We start from the raw sequence: 17130 nt of genomic DNA on the forward strand, positions 1-17130 counted from the left end.
CTGCACAACCCATGCCGCTTTCTGTGTTCAAATTGCACTAATTGCACCTCATGTTACTGAAAGAGCACTGATTTAGCTCTCTGGGCTAATTAAAATGAATAAACACAATTAGCTTTGAGGGCAACAGCACCACTGTTCATGCACATAATTTCCCCTTTCCTCTTTGCAACGACACTCACTTCAGATAAGTTGTTATGAGCTGTGTTGCTGCGTCAAAAGCATTGTGACTAATTGGAAAGCACTTGATGCAACCCAAATGGCCCCCAATTTGGATTTGATTGAACTGAACAAAGCAATGCTATGAAAAAGTGTGACCATTAAATTGCAAGCGTAAAACCAAAAGGAAAGAAATTATTTGCAATATTGTATCATGGAACCTCTTAACAGTCCGTGAGGTTGTAGAATTTGGAATTGTACATGTTAAAAAACGCCCCTTAAGTCACACAAACCAGAGTTTAAAAAGCTGAACTGCGTCACTATATCCATCATCGTGTTACATTTTATTATAAATAGTGGTTAAGTACGTTACACGTTACACCTTTGACTGTAAACTAAATACTGATTGCTTTTCTTGACATATTGATACTAACGGTGGTCTATTTATGTTAACTTACCCATTCCACTTTTATGAAAGTTATTGTTAAAATGTTACTTAAAACACTGTGTGTACACTTAATCAAGGTCTTGTGTTGGTGACAGTTTTAGCCTAGAAGAGATTATTATTTCTAGTATTTCCTAAATGTAAAGAAATCAGAGGTCACCCAGCTTCCTGGAATTGATGGTGGTTGACCTCCATTGCTTTATTTACATTGTGGTTACTGTGCTTTTTGGGGGGCTCATCATTATTTGCATTTTTCTCAGTGTGTGAGTGTTTTTGTGAAGATATGAAGTTGCTTTACTCTCTGTCAGTTTCAATTTATTTGCCCATTCGATTAAAAATGGAGTGTAGTCACGCTTCTGTTGAGGTATTGCAATCTTAACAAACAGTTTGCAAAATAATAATTGCAAAGAAATTGAAAATGAAAATGAAAAAACCCAGAAGACGGTCTCACTTAAAGACTTGTGTTAACTTGACAAAGGCGGGCGGGGGGTGACAAACAAAGACATCATATGTGGCGTACAATTAAATTAGCTTTTCCATAAACTCCAAGGGAAGGAGCTCTGGGGAGGAATCAAAAGTTTTTCCTCCAATAAAACGGGTTTTCAAGGATGTAATGTTCTCACTCTTCCACTCTTCATTACCTCTGCCTGCAAGGTTGGAGCTTATAAATGCATTGATCTGCTATTTCTTTTCAGCACGATAAGAGATTAAAAAACACAAATGGCGCTGCAACCCTTTTGTCTCCCTTTCCCACGTATTTGACAGTGATCAGGGGTGATAAATTGTTCAATTAAGGGTGCATTAAAAATCGACAACAACACTTGACGCACAAGCCTCTATGTGCACGTGATGTCCATTTACTGTGAAGGACAAGAGTTCTTGTTACTGACAATCAACATGCGACCCTCATCAGAAGACGAAGTGTTATTTTTTTTATACAAGCTAGCAGGTTGACTGAATACTGGAATGCAAGACAGATGAGCTGGCATTAAAATCAAATAGGTAAAAACATCCATTGTAGTTTGAAATAAAACATTCCTCATCCATTCAGTCAAGACTTGGAGGCAATAAATTTATTCTGACATCATTCCTCCTAGCATTCTCTGCTTGACCCTCACATTTGACCTTTCTCCATTCCAAGATACTTATACTACCCTGTTGTTTTAATTACAGTCAGAGACAAAAGTGACTGTGTTTGAGCTATTCTGCATGTCAACATTGTACCAAATGAGTTGAGTTATTCTTTTTATAGCTTGCAGTTGCTATTGGGGAGAAGGGCTGTTTCTAGCCTTGGGAGGGCTTAGCATTAAATGTTATGATCAAATTAAGATCGACTGCAATTCAAATTGGACTCGTTTGAATTTGTCTAACTTAAAAAAATAAAATAAAACAACAAAAAAGCATGCCCAAGTCTGGCCTGGGGCTATATCTATGTATATCTAACTTTTCAGCACGATTTGATAAAAGTTACTTCTGTAGGCAAAGACCGTTTTTTTTTTTTTTTAATAACTCATAATGCAAAACTCCCAGAAAGACTCATACACGACCTTCATTTGATACATTCTCCAGTAAAATATCACTGCACTAACAGCTTATTAACGCAGAGGTTCCCTAAAATTACTACTGTACTGTACTTGACACTTCACTTTTACAGCTTGAAAATGCCCTATAAAAGTTTACACAGTTTACTTGGGGTCCAATAATTAGTCCAATAATTTGTCTTGAAAATGAATACGACAAGAGAGACCGTTGACTGTTGAGCAACTGAAGCTGTACATCAAGAAGAATGGGAAATAATTCACCTACAAAGCCTCAACAATTAGTGTCCTCAGTTCCCAAATGCTTATTGAGTGTTGTTAAAAGGAAAGGTGATGTAATGCAGTGCTAAACATGTCTCTGTCCCAGCTTAGTTGGAAGCAGGCATCCAATTCAAAATGAGAGAATATGGGCAAAAAAAAAACTAAAATTAAGTTAAAAAAGTATTCAATTGAATATAGGTTGAAAAGGATTTACACGGGTTTTAATTGTATTATTATTTTTTTTTTTAACACAACGTCCCAATATTATGCAAGTTTTATGCCAATCCATTTTGTATCTGTAGCCAACCAGTCCGTTCGGAGAAAATAAATTTATTGTTTTCAGCTCGAAACGGAGCACCGTGGACAACTGCGTCCAGCCGCAGTCCACTCACATTCTGTGGATAAAACGGTCCTCGCCAATGTTTCCACCAATTTCTATATATGTACACACTGTTAACAATATAAAGTTCACCCACGAAATGAAAACGTGACATTTAGGGACTTAATGAGGCAAAAAAGTTAACTTACTTGAACTCTTCGTGATAAGTATGAGACACCCCCCCCCCCCCCTTACGGGGGGCCTTTAAAATCCGTGCGTTTCTCTGTGAGTAAACGGTCGTATTTCTTCAGGAAAAGCGATCGTGTGTATCCTTCTTGGAAGAAGCAAAAAAAAACGGTATGTTCCACTTTTATTTTGGCAAAGTAGTCAATAACGAAAGGAGAGTGTGGCGTCGATAAACACACTTTCCTTCTCCGATCACAGGCTCCGAGGCAGAATCTCAGTGAAAGAAACCCAAAAGTAACACAAAAATAACCCACGGTAATCCGTGCGCAACAACGCCGCGCGTGGATCTCCAAACGTCTCCTTTCTGCTTCTTTCGTTATCTCCACGTCGCAGGTTTGGAGTCTTTTCTTCCCAAATCCACCTCGCACGGACCGACTGGGGGTTGGGAGACAGGAGTCAAATGCCCCCCTCTCACCGCCGCCGCCGTCACCACCCTCCTCCTCCTCCTTCTCCTCCTCCCTCAGCCTGAATGAAAATACGGATCCCTGTGCTGCGTTCACTGGCACCTCATAAACCTCGTCCCATCTGCTGTCTTCAGTCGTTAAGTCAACCAGTTGGTGCGTTCAAGTACCTTGAAAGTTTCCCCTTCAGTGTTCGTTCTATAAAACCGCTATATAAACATGTTAAATTAATACATCTCTGCGTCTTTCAATCACAACAGCAAAATTAATGGTAGAAGACTCGATTTTGGTTGTGGTTTTGCATTGTATCTTATTACATTATGAAAACGTACATGATAATGATATGGCTAGAACAGTAAGTGTATTTCTTACATGTATCATGACTAGGCAAAAATGAAGTTGGGATGTTGTGTTAAAGATAAATAAATACTGAATACAATGATTTGCAAATCATGTTCGACCTATATTTAATTGAATACACTACAAATACAAGATATTTAATGTTCAAACTGATTAACTTGATTGTTTTTAGCAAATAATCATTAACTTGGAATTTTATGGCTGCAACACGTTCCAAAAAAGATGGGACTGCGTCATGTTTAGCACTGTGTTACATCACCTTTTCTTTTAACAACATTCAATAAACGTTTGGGAACTGAGGACACTAATTGTTGAAGCTTTGTAGGTGGAATTCTTTCCCATTCTTGCTTGATATACAGCTTCAGCTGTTCAACAGTCCGGGGTCTCCGTTATCGTATTTTACGCTTCATAATGCGACACGCATTTTCAATGGGAGACAGGTCTGGACTGGAGGCAGGCCAGTCTTGTACCTCTTTTACTACGAAGCCACGCTGTTGTAACACGTGCAGAATGTGGTTTGGCATTGTCTTGCAAAAATAAGCAAGGGCGTCCATGAAAAAGACGTTGCTTGGATGGCAGCATATGTATCTCCAAAACCTGTATGTACCTTTCAGCATTAATGGTGCCTTCACAGATGTGTACGTTACCCATGCCATTGGCACTAACACAGCCCCATACCATCACAGATGCTTTTGAACTTTGCGTCCATAACAGTCCGGATGGTTCTTTTCCTCTTTGGCCCGGAGGACACGACGTCCACAATTTCCAAAAACAATTTGAAATGTGGACTCTTCGGACCACAGAACCCTTTTCCACTTTGCATCAGTCCATCTTAGATAAGTTCGGGCCCAGAGAAGCCGGCGGCATTTCTGGGTGTTGTTGATAAATGGCTTTTGCTTTGTATAGTGGAGTTTCAACTTGCATTTACGGATGTAGTCCCGAACTGTATTTTCTGACATTGTTTTTTTGAAGTGTTCCTGAGCCCATGTGGTAATATTCTGATTATTTGCTAAAAACAATCAAGTTCATCTGTTTGAACATTAAATATCTAGTCTTTGTAGTGTATTCAATTAAATATAGGTTGAACATGATTTGCAAATCATTCTGTTTTTATTTATGTTTAACACAACGTCCCAACTTCATTGGAATTGGGTTGTACTAGAAAAGGTTGCTTTGGCAAATTATGTCCTCTTTAAACAACATTTCAGTTCAACTTCATGCTGCTCATTCGTTTTGTTCCAAGTGAGAAGGAATGGGAGCTCACATGGGGGTATAAAGCAGCTCTGATTGGCTGTTTCAATTTGAATTTGGCCAGTGATAGCTGTTGTTTGTAGTGTCCAGCAAGGGGGAGGTCAGAAACATAGTCGGACTCAGGAGGCATCCATTGCAGCATGATCTCAGCGTCATCTCCCACTAACCAGTTTATATCTAAAAAAAAATAACAGCTATTGTAACGCAGGTGAAATATAAAGCCAAGTTACTCCTCGTAATACCCATTTACTGCATACAGTTTACAATGGAAAAGGACTGTTATGCTTACCTGAACAACACAACCTGGCTGTGACAAAGTTAATGGAACATTCTGGATGAACTACACACAACTAGAAAGAAAAAAAGAAATTCAACAGTCCATAAAGGGAGCTACAATTTATGACTGCATTAAATGAAAGGCCCAATCGAAGGGAGTGCATGGCAATATATTTTGTGTGAACGTTTTGAGGAATGCAGATTAACGGATGGGAAGATGCCATCTTTATAGCGGCAGTCTTTGCTTTTGGCAGAAAGCCACCCGGAGCCACAAGCAATCCTCCACTGTCCTCTATCTGCTCTTTATTCAAAAGCCTGTTTGACATCTAACACACCATAAAGAGGTGTAAAAAAGGCGTGAGGGGCTCTAATCAATTTAACTACTACTAAAGAAAAAGTGGTACGTAGGTTCCTCCCTTGGCTTCTTATTTACACCACAGCCCCTGATATAATCTGTCTGGTAAATCTTAGCAGCAAACCAGAGGTCTCACTGTCATTCCCCTGGTGGTGTGAGCCTTAACATGGTAAATTTCACTTTGGTAGGGAAATGCACTCAGTGACCGAGGGTAGTGCTTTGGAAGGATAAAAAGAACACTTACTGCCTGCCATGTGCAATCCATAACAGAATAATGAGACTCCTTTACAGCGAGGGCTCGCTCTCGCGCTGCTTTTTGTTTTTCTTGTGAGAGTTCATAAATGCCATGTAAATGCAGAGACTGAGAGAGAGTGCTCAAGGGAGAGTGTTCAATCATTTATTTCGTGTTACAGATTCATGTAACAGCATGGAGATGCCTCTAGTTAAACTAGTGAAACAACCAGTCTCCCTCCTTCAACCGTTATGCCCTATAGGACCTTTCCAGCACCGTGGACCAGTAACACACGACTGTAACTCCACTGAGTAAATGCGAGTATAGGTGTGTGTGTGTGTGTGTGAGAGAGAGAGTGTGTGCGCGCTTGTGTGAAATGTACGTATCTGAAGTCACACTTACTGCAACAAATATCTCATGAATATGCACATCGCTTGTGTATCCCCTCACTTATACTCTCGGCCTGTAGACTTTTATAATGTACATAATTAATGACACCACATTTCAGTTGTACAGCCGGGTTCACAGCCCTTGTCCTGCATGCTTCTTCTCGTGTCCTTGTCCTGTTCCATCTTGTCCTGTCCTTTACAGCCCTGCTGAACTGTCAACTGACAATGAAATACCACTTCTACAACCTGGAAAAAAGGATGCTACTTTATCTAGAATCTTTCTTATGGATACATATAACTACATGTTTCATTCATACTTGAAGCCTCAGTCCACACACTGGTTGTCAAGTCCATCCATCCATCCATTCTCTGAGCCGCTTATCCTCACAAGGGTCGCGGGAGTGCTGGAGCCTATCCCAGCTATCATCGGGCAGGAGGCGTTGTAAACCCTGAACTGGTTGCCAGCCAATCGTAGGGCACATAGAAACAAACAACCATTCGCAACTCACATTCACACGTAGGGACAATTTAGAGTCGTCAATTAACCTACCACGCATGTTTTTGGGATGTGGGAGGAAACCGGAGTGCCCGGAGAAAACCCACGAAGGCACTGGGAGAACATGCAAACTCCACAAAGGCAGGGCTTGGGAATTGAACCCCGGACCTCAGAACTGTGAGGGTAGACGCTCTAACCAGTCGGTCACTGTGCCGCCGGTTGTCAAGTCAGACAAAAAAATTAAAAATAATTTCCCCCTCTCTCGCTCTTCCGCCTTTCTCTGCCTGAGGAGTGAGCACTCATGGCTGTCAATGAGGCACTCTGAAGCAGCCACACCAGTAGACTAGCCGAACGGAACATGTATTTTCAAGGTGTAAGTATAACTAGATAACCGTACGTAGGAATTGTGTTGGATAACTGCCGTTTCAAAGGCATTCAAGTTCTTATAATGTGGGGAAGGGGCCACTCACAACTCTAAAGTATGTCATGTGGCACAGTTTTAGCCACACCCCAAAAAAAATCAGGAAAACTGATATAGTGAAAAACAGTTTAATGCTATATCTCCACATTTGACTCATGCATACAATAGTTCTCAGTCTTTGGAACATGTTTTCAGCAATTGTCTTCAAACATGTATATTGAATTCAGAAGCAAATTTCTGAATTCACTTTACAGTGTCTTTAGACGTAAATACTACAAACATTTGATTCGGCAGCACATTGTAGTGGTTAGCACTTCTGTCTCACGTCGGAGGTTCTGAGTTTGTATCTCACCTCAGGGTTTGCCTATTCTGCCTATGCTAAAATGGGTGTTCAATGTACTGTAGCTTGCTCCCAAATTCCCAAAATATGAATGTTAGGTTAATTGAGGACTCTAAATTGTTAATTGGTGTGAATGTGTGCCCTGGAATTGGCTGGCGACCAGTCCAGGGTTTACCCCACCTCTCGTCCAAAGTCAGCTGTAATTGGTCCCAGCTTACCCATGACCCTAAGGAAGACAAGCGGTATAGAAGACAGATAAAACATATTCATTCGTCATTATTATGTGAGGACTTGTATCTATCTTACAATGCATGTTTACCACTAGGGGCCTCATATTTAGGGGACTTATATTACAAAACTAAGAACTAAAAGAAAAGTCGTCAACCACAAGGTGAGTAACCAAATGTGAAGGCAGGTTTGGGCTACAGAAAGACCATTGCTTCTTTTCTTTTTGTCCTCTTGTTTCCCTCCTGTTTATCAATGTCACCCATAGGGGATGGCGCACAATCACCCCTGATAGCTGCAGGCCATCGCTCACACTGTCTCTGGAGGCGACAACCTGCTTCCAGAACCCATTCAACTGGTAGACATGACATCATCTCATGCAAAGCACAATTAAAAACACAAACAGGTCAGAGTCTGTGATCCTCAAGATTTTTTAGATTTATGCTTTTTTTTAATATATAAAAACGCACTGAAAATCCATCTCATATGGTGGCTTTAGTAATGGAGCATTGAATTGACTCTGGGCTTTACCAATTGTATGTCAATGTATTGAGTGTAGTACGGTCAGTTGTGACTTCACTCTCACATAGAAATACACATACACACAAACTCACGCACACACACACACACACACACACACACACACACACACACACACAGTACACAAACACTGTACACAAACAGCGAGAGACTGACGGCTATTAGAGTGCAACGATGCTCCCTCTTATCTCCCACCATGATAGAGATCTACAAAGCGCTTGGAAGAGATTATAAATTCATTACCTTGATACACAAGTGAACACTGAGATAGACAGGTGTGTGACAACGGAAATGGGGGAGCACAGCAAGGGCACTGGGAGGAGCGAGGATACAAAACCAGTGAATTGCTGCAGGAATAGAATAAAAGATCAGCTTCAGATAAATCACTCATTATTGTTCGCGCCAATACTGGGTTACAATATTTATTTTGTAAATTGTCTGTTTTTTGACCTGATTTAGGACAATTTTGCATCGCTAAATCTGAAAAAGATGTCCATTTCTCTTGTACAAGTCAGGTTGCTAACAGTTTATGAATCAATAAATGTTACAAACTTTGCTTAGTGTAAATTGAATAGTAGACATTGATAAAAGTCAGTACCTGTAAATTAAATTTTATATCATCACTGTTCAAAATTCAGGACATAAACCTCTGTTTATTTAAACCTTCCATCCATCCATTTTCTGAGCCGCTTCCACACAGGCGGGGACGGGGATTTGAACCCCGCACCTCAGAACTGTGAGGCTGACGCGCGAACCAGTCGGTCACCGTGCCGCCTTTATTTAAACCTCTAAAGCGAAAATACCTGTATATGTAAACAAAAACGTGGCCATAGTTAAAAAAGGTGACGTGATTGAGAAAAGCCAATGTGATATTTGGATTCAGCATGTGAAAACTTTCTTAAATCAGCTAAAAGAAATCTTAGACAATACATTTCTTGTTGTTACAAACACACCATGAAAAGATGTAAAAGGGGACTCAGGGGCTCTAATCAATACAATAATGAATACCTTTCTTTTTTTTACAGTAAAGTGCACAGTTTACACATGCACCACTACTGCAAAAAGGTTAATTGAAGACTTTAAATTGTTGATAGGTGTGACTGTGAACCGTAATTTGTCTATACTGTATATGCCCTGTAATTGGCTGGCGACTAGCCCAGGGTGTACCCTGCCTCTCTACCCAAGTCAGGTGGGATATGCTACAGCTCACCCGTGATCCTGATAACAAGCACTATGGAAAATGGATGGATGAATATGATGCTTAAATATCTTTTTTCGGCTTTCGTGTTGAAAGCATTATGCATTGTAGTCAGGGTAACAATCTCACAGGGCTGCTATATATGTTCCCAAACTGACTCGCTCACCCTTCATTTCTCCTTCAACTCCCTTTCTCAGGCTCACTCTCAATATGGCTTTTTTCTACAAAACTGTTTTCCCTCCAGCGCTGTTGCATTTGGCTGAGTTTTGAAGGCAAGTGAAAGAGTGCAGCAAAATAAACCACAATAATATTAGAGAGGGTAAAGAGAGACAAAGAAAAAAACAGAGGAAGCATTTGAGATAACCACATTAAATGGTTGGTCCCATTAAAAATGTGCCTACTGGTGGTGGTGTACGTTTCATAATCACAGTTGTCAACACATATCCATGGATAAGATATTCATTTCACCAATGTGAGTAGTCCACAACAAAAATACACCATCACCCCCAAAACGCTCTCATCTGAAAACATTGGGCAATAAACTACAATATCCCATCTGGTGGCCAGTGTATTGAGTTGATAATTACAATACTGAGCAAAACCTAGATAAAAGATAAAAAAAAACAAAATCAACCCACTAAGTAACAGTGCTTCGTGGCTTATTGTAACTAGATCCGAAATGTAATGGGGTTCAATAAACATTTTGATGTTTTTTAAGCACTGATTCCAGGGTGTTGTTGACAAAAATTTACGATATTAGCAAATACAGGATACAATATTTCCATTACACAGGATAGAAAGAAAAACGACAGTGATTAACACATTTATTAGACAGCCATCCAGGTTTATGCCATAGGGATGCTAAATTTAAAGCATTGGTAATAATTAAAATCTATCATTATACATTTTACTTGCGACTGGATATCTGTTCGTAAAAAAAAAACAAAAAAACAAAGCAAAACAAAACAAAAAAAGTGTGGGTGTGTGCAGTGGCGGTCCTAGCTTGAATGGTCCGGTGTGCGAGACCCCCCGTGCCTCTGTAAATATTGTTTGTGCAGAGTTTGTAGAGAGAAAATCTTAAAATAAATTGTATTGTTCTGGTCTATTGGCGGCCGACTGGTTAGTACATCTGGCTCGCAGTTCTGAGGACCGGGTTCAAATCCAGCCTTGCTTGTGTGGAGTTTGCATGTTCTCCCCGCGCCTGCATGGGTTTTCTCCGGAGACTCCGGTTTCCTCCCACATCCCAAAAACATGCATGGTAGGTTAATTGAAGATTCTAAATTGCCCTGAGGTGTAAATGTGAGTGCGAATGGTTGTTTGTTTATATGTGCCCTGCGATTGGCTGGCAACCAGTGCAGGGTGTACAACGCCTCCTGCCCGATGATAGCTGGGATAGGCTCCAGCACTCCCGCGACCCTTGTGAGGATAAGCGGCTCAGAGAATGGATGGACTTGACAACCAGTGTGTGGACTGAGGCTTCAGGTATGCATGAAACATGTAGTTATATGTATCCATAAGAAATATTCTAGACAAAGTAGCATCCTTTTTTCCAGGTTGTAGAAGTGGTATTTAATTGTCAGTTGACAGTTCAGCAGGGCTTGGTCTCAGTACATTCAGCGGACACGTCCACAGCGTTGGAGAGCGCAGAGAACGGCTTGATTCTTCACGATTTTGAAGCCTCATTCTATGTACTTTAGTTTTTTTCATCTCATTTCTTTCATCATTCAAATTTGGCGAAATTGTTAACAACACTATTCTCTGTAGTGTGCCAAATTTAGAGTACATATTTATTTTCATATTACAGGGACTTAAAGGACATTTTACAGTGGAAACTAGGCTCCAGCACGCCCGCGATCCTTGAGGATAAGCGGTATGGAAAATGAATGAATGAATGAATGAATGGTCTATTTCAATAATTTGATATTTAAAATAGAAGACGATATAATTTTTTATTTTTACAGTGCTATAAAGCAACAATGCTCAGGGTTAAGTGTTTTTTTACTGCACATGTTTGAAAATAAGGGTAGACAAATGTCATTTTACAGAATTGGGTTAAGTCAAGTCAAGGTTCGTTATGATTAGGACATGTGCAAATGTTAACTAGGAATTGTTTTTTATGCACCGGATCGAATCGAGAATTGTATCGCGCCCATACTGAATAGAATTGTATCGACTTGTTCCGCCGGTAAAGATATTGTTTTTTTTAAACGCCTAGAGAACACTTTTAATCGCTAACTGTGTATCTAGATAGATATCAAATTGGCCTCGTGCCAGACAGTTTTTAACATATTTTGAAATAACCACTATTGTGATATTCATGTACTTGCATGTTCAAAAGATATCAGGCAGCATAATTTACTTTCTGCTTATGGGGCTGTAAATGTGTGTTCTTCTTTGTCATCCAGCAATGCATTATTACTTTATGTCCATGCTGCGTCTATGTGGTATCATTTTAATCCTTTGAATGTACACTACTTTTCTTTTGTACGTGCTCATGCCTCAAAGTGATTTTTAATGTAATCATGTGCTTTTCAAGCTTTCGGGGTCACCATGTGTGCTCGTGCTGTGTGCACAAATAAACATGCCTTTGAGCAAGTACACGTGCGCATGCATGGCTTGGTTGCACGTGCATTTCCACACCGCAGAGAGGCGGCTGAGGCTGATACTGATGAGTGATGCCAGAGGTGGTTTTCTACCAACCTCTCTAATGGCCTCCTCACTGGCTTGGCTGACCGACTTGCTGCTTCTCAGACAGCCTTATTTGGTAGTAGGGAAGTACTGAGGGGGGTGGCAGCATGGTAGTGCAAAGAGGAAGAGTGGTGCTCTGTTTACATGGCGGGTCAGGGGGTCAAAGCACCAGTGTGGCATGGAATAAACCAAGAACACTTAAAAGACAGAAAGAGAGCAGGTAAGTCATTGCTCTGCTCCATTGGATGGATTGGGGAGGATTCCCTTTGTGATTTAATGTGTGTTATAGTAAGGAGTCCGTGGATAGATAACACTACATACTTGAGTGAAGCCCTGTAAAAAAAGGAGCTACCTGTACAGCAGGTAATTTACACATAATGTTTGTTCAATTCATGATATTTTCTTGATTTAGTTATATATTTTTGCTCTGGGGCCTTGCAAAGTAGAGCGGAGGTAGAAAGGAAATTCAAAGCAACCATCCTTATAGTTTTGCTCTTGTCTGCTTGACTGCCTGCATGCCTGCCTGCTTGTCTGCCTGTGTTCCCTGGGCAATGTTTATGCTATGCCCTGCCCAGGACAGAATAGATTCGCCCACACAGCATTGTGCTCTCAACCGGAACTTAAGTAGGTATGGCAAGCTCGAGCCACAGTCTCATTCACGCTCATTCCTCTGGATTAAGTCCGATGGCCTGAGGGAACATGGCACTGGCTACAATAATAGACCCAAAGATAGTATTTCCACGCCCTACCCTTAATATATACATATCCCTGCCATTTGTGTTAGGAACCATAAAAGTTTGTTTATTTTCATCTACCGGCTTCCCTTGAGTTTTACAGCCTATATGGCTAGCTACTTGGGGGACTTAAAACTGCAAAGTTGCTGAATTTCTAAAGGTCTCCATAGTGGTGTGAAATGTCATGCAAAGATGACTTCACATTCAGTGTAACACGTCTGAATTGATGAAGCAGTTGAGTTCTGCTGACTTCATGAAAAATAAGCTGGAGGATTTCCAAGCAGCCAACACAGTGAACCAGTGGTTTGCTCTGTCATCTCACAGCATGAAGGTCGCTGTTCTGATCCTGGGCTGGGACCTTTGTGAGGTTAGGGTCGCATTCTGGCTTCCTCTCACAGTCCAGAAACCATGTTAGGTTAACTGAAGACTCATATGGGTAAATGTGAATGGTTGTCTGTCTGTATTACATGAGCAGAATATTATTAGTATGGTTGTTGTTGTACACTTTGGTTTGTCATGTTATGTTTGGTTTGTCAATCCTGATCAAGTTTATGCTCCCACCACCGCTTGTGTTTCCATAATGGCAATCAGCAACATAATTAGTGCAACATTATTGCAGTGAGACAGTGTGAAAATCCCCAATGAATTCATGAAGAGCAATGTTACTGAATGTGCTGACAATATCTGTCAACTGGCAACACAAACAGTGTCAATTCTCGTCTCTGGCATAATCCACATTTGTTTTATTTCAGTTCAATTCTTAAATATTCCATAATAACAAACAAATGTAACATTCAAGTAAAAATTCTCTTTCAACCAATCAGTGGAAGGCAGTGTGTCTAGCTTGAGCTGACACAAGTGAACCATTGTGTACAACTGCAAATGGTACACACCTGCGATTGACTGGAACTGTTGGAGGTGTACCTCAACTCTCAATTTAAATGTACACGAAAATGAAATATTATTAATAAAAAAAATTTCTCCTAAACCTTTTGGACAAAGTTGTAAAAATGCACAAACGAAAACTAAAACACTGAGATATTCAAGCCACGGCGGTAGTTTGCAATGGTGCTTAAGCAGAGAAACACTGCACACATGCACACCAACTACTTGTCATCGTGGATGAAAAAGTCTTAACTCTAACTGATTGAACAATTGGGTAAGTACTGCAACTCGGCTCTGTGGTCCACCAAAATGAAGAGTAAACTCATATACATAGTACCTCCTAAATTTTTGCGGAGCAGTTTTTCAAGAGTCCCCCCAGCAAGGACATTACATTTCTCTACATAATGAGCGTTGCACGGGTGTAGTGTGCAGTGACGCCAGTGTTACGATGAGGCTGATAGAAGCTCACAAGGCACATTAACCAGGAGATAGTAGTGTGCTGTGAGAACATAGTGTCTCTGGATGCCAGCTGTAAAGATTAGCAGACCTTTGTTTAATTGTGCTGCTAACATCTTGGAACCCACTCGAGAGTTAACTGTTCCCTTTTCTTTATAAACTGTCTTTAAAGCTCAGCCAGTGGTTGCCGTTGCTTGTTCATTCAAACGCAAAGTCCTTAGCAATTTGCTAAAAGCTTAAAGAGATACAGTACGTGCAATTAAGGCACATGCATCCCCAAGAGCTAAGGTGTAGTAACCCTAGGGGAAAACCGTAACATGCAAACAAAATACAGCCACAAAACATTAGGCAATTGCCCTCAGTTTTAGTGCATGTTTAACTTGATTTGATGTTGTAATCCTAAAATAAAAAGGTTCCCATAAAACCCCCAGCAGTGCCCCTTTGAGGCAGAGTGATACATCAGCCAACTGACCCAAATTGCCTTAGTTAGAGCCAACTCACCAGTTGGGATAAACAATATCAAACATTATAGTCACTGAACTTTGATCCACTTACATGTTTTCTTTCCCTCTTAAAGCACAGCAAAAAGTGCACAATAAATCAGCCAGCAAAGTGTAATCTAAACATCCCTCATCTGTGCCCCACTAAAGCGTCCCCACTGGAGGCTAAATGATAAGCAGTAAAAGCAGCTCTACAACATGTTGTCCTGGTTTCAGGAAGAGGTGTCGGAAATTTGGCAAATTTTTTTGACATGCATTGCAAACAATTTAACATTAGTGACCACAGCACCTCCCAGCATTATTTGCACATTACAAGGCTCACACTTAAATTTTTGTCTGGAGGCAGTCAAACACCTCAAAGGCAGCAATATAAGGTGCCCACATAATTGGAAGACCGGCACGGTGGACGACTGGTTAGTACATCTGCCTCACAGTTCTGAGGACCGGGGCTCAAATTCCGGCCCCGCCTGTGTGGAGTTTGCATGTTCTCCCCGTGTCTGCGTGGGTTTTCTCCAGGTACTCTGGTTTCCTCTCACATCCCAAAAACCTGCATGGTAGGTTAATTGAAAACTCTCAAATTGCCCGTAGGTGTGAATGTGAGTGTGAGTTGTTGTTTGTTTATATGTGCCCTGCGATTGGCTGGCGACCAGTTCAGGGTGTACCCCGCCTCTCACCCGAAGATAGCTGGGATAGGCTCCAGCAAGCCCATGACTCTAGTGAGGATAAGCGGTACAGGAAATGGATGGAGAATTGGAAGACTTTGATTTTTAAATGTATACCTTCTCAATGCACCAATGTTTTTTTTGTGCACTGGGAAAGTCAAAGACTATATAATATATAGTAATAATGAATTTAGTGCAGTACATGAATTTTATGTAAACATAGGCTAACCACTATAACAGCCAAACATACAATACAACTCTTACTGTAACTGTTATGACGAGTGACAAAGGGTAAATGCAAATGTGTGTAACGTTGATGCACTTCAAACAACTCACACTTTTAATGTACCACAGTACTGTACTGTGAAAGGTCCTATATTTGGCTATTTAGACCTCCATAGAGTGACTCTCTAACAAGAACTTCGTATAAAAGTGTCAATTTTATTTTAAAAAACACCTTGGTTTTGTCATACAAGTGTCCAGAAAAGGTCCCTCTGACACCTACTTCTGTTTGACAGAGTTGTGTATCTGCTTTGTCCATATTTGGCTAAGACCGTCCCCTTTCCTCTGATTGGTTACCTCCGTCTAGAAGACCCACTTGTGAGAGCACACTTGTTTGTTACGTTGACAGCGCTGGCTCCGGAGCAGAGAGTTAGGCGGACCTGATTTCAGGCCTTGGGGCAGAAAAAGCGTGTGGAACTCAGGAATGCGAGGACAATTTAAATTCATATTTCACATGTTTATTGAGGCACCATAGAGACAATATTACATCCCAAATACTACAAAAAGTTAGTTTGGCAAAATACTGGATCTTTAACCCTAACTTTAACTAAGTGTGACAAGTGACTTACGAATATTATTCTTCTCATCTTTTTTTAACACACGTTGTTGAGGCTGGTCCTTATTTTATAATTGTTGGGGAAAAGATATGACGGTGGGTCTAACTCAAAACTTTGAAACTACTTCAGAAACTTCATACTCCTGAAAGGCGTTCGGCGGTAGTGGTAGATGCAAATTTTGAGGAGTAAATTGTAGGAGATTCCAATATAGTGGGTCCACTTAATATGAGGCTGGTAGCTTCTAGCTGGGCGGAGATGAGAGTCACATAGAGACGTGATAGTTAGCCCTGCATCTGCTTTGACACACATTCCCTCCACCTCGTCTAAAATTCGTGCATGCTCGAAGCTCTGCCAACAGCGCTTACAATCAAGCGATGATATGGCGATGAGGTAAGCAGGGAAATTAAGAGCAGTAACGTAATCCATAGAAAATAATTCCACTCTAAATAAAACTAATATCTAGTATTTACCATACAAACTGTAGTGTGTTTCCCAACCCAACTAAGAAATGATTGTTCTGGTGTTATACATCAGCAGGATAAACAATGTACAACGTATAATATATATAAAGTCTAGAAACCTCTTTTCACTGCAGAATAATATTGTTCTTCTATCAGACTTTTTTAAAAAAATTATATTTTAGTCTGTGGTTTTAGATATTCTTGATTGAAAATTTTCATTGTTGTTACTGTGATGTAAATTAACGAGGTAACATAATTGAGTGATTCATTGCGAATGGCCACAAAATAGCATTTTAGTTACACTACTGTCATTTTTTTTGGTAAAATATCTTTAAATATTAAGGGTTGCTTTTAAATTTCAATGGAATTTCACTCTTGGGTGGAACAGAGATTTAAATGAAATTGACAAAGCAAAAAGTAGTTAGCTTTGTAGAAACTCTGTTGCTATTCTATACT

The 17130-nt window shown here is 40.4% G+C and overlaps 1 protein-coding gene across 7 annotated transcripts in view; it reads right to left on the reverse strand.

Moving 5' to 3' along the window:
• Window positions 1-17130, reverse strand: part of ptprsa (protein tyrosine phosphatase receptor type Sa) — a 276448-nt gene that overhangs the window by 195569 nt on the left and 63749 nt on the right. The window contains exon 1 of one of the 7 annotated variants that reach the window (XM_061684317.1): window positions 3220-3370. The exons of 5 other annotated variants lie outside the window; for them this stretch is intronic. The gene's annotated coding sequence lies outside the window, so the exon portion shown is untranslated. Of the gene's footprint in view, window positions 1-2928; window positions 3371-17130 lie in introns of those variants that run through there. One more of the 7 variants, XM_061684314.1, reaches the window with a different exon arrangement.

The sequence above is a fragment of the Phycodurus eques genome, chromosome 8, assembly GCF_024500275.1.
Source record: "Phycodurus eques isolate BA_2022a chromosome 8, UOR_Pequ_1.1, whole genome shotgun sequence".
Taxonomy (NCBI): domain Eukaryota; kingdom Metazoa; phylum Chordata; class Actinopteri; order Syngnathiformes; family Syngnathidae; genus Phycodurus; species Phycodurus eques.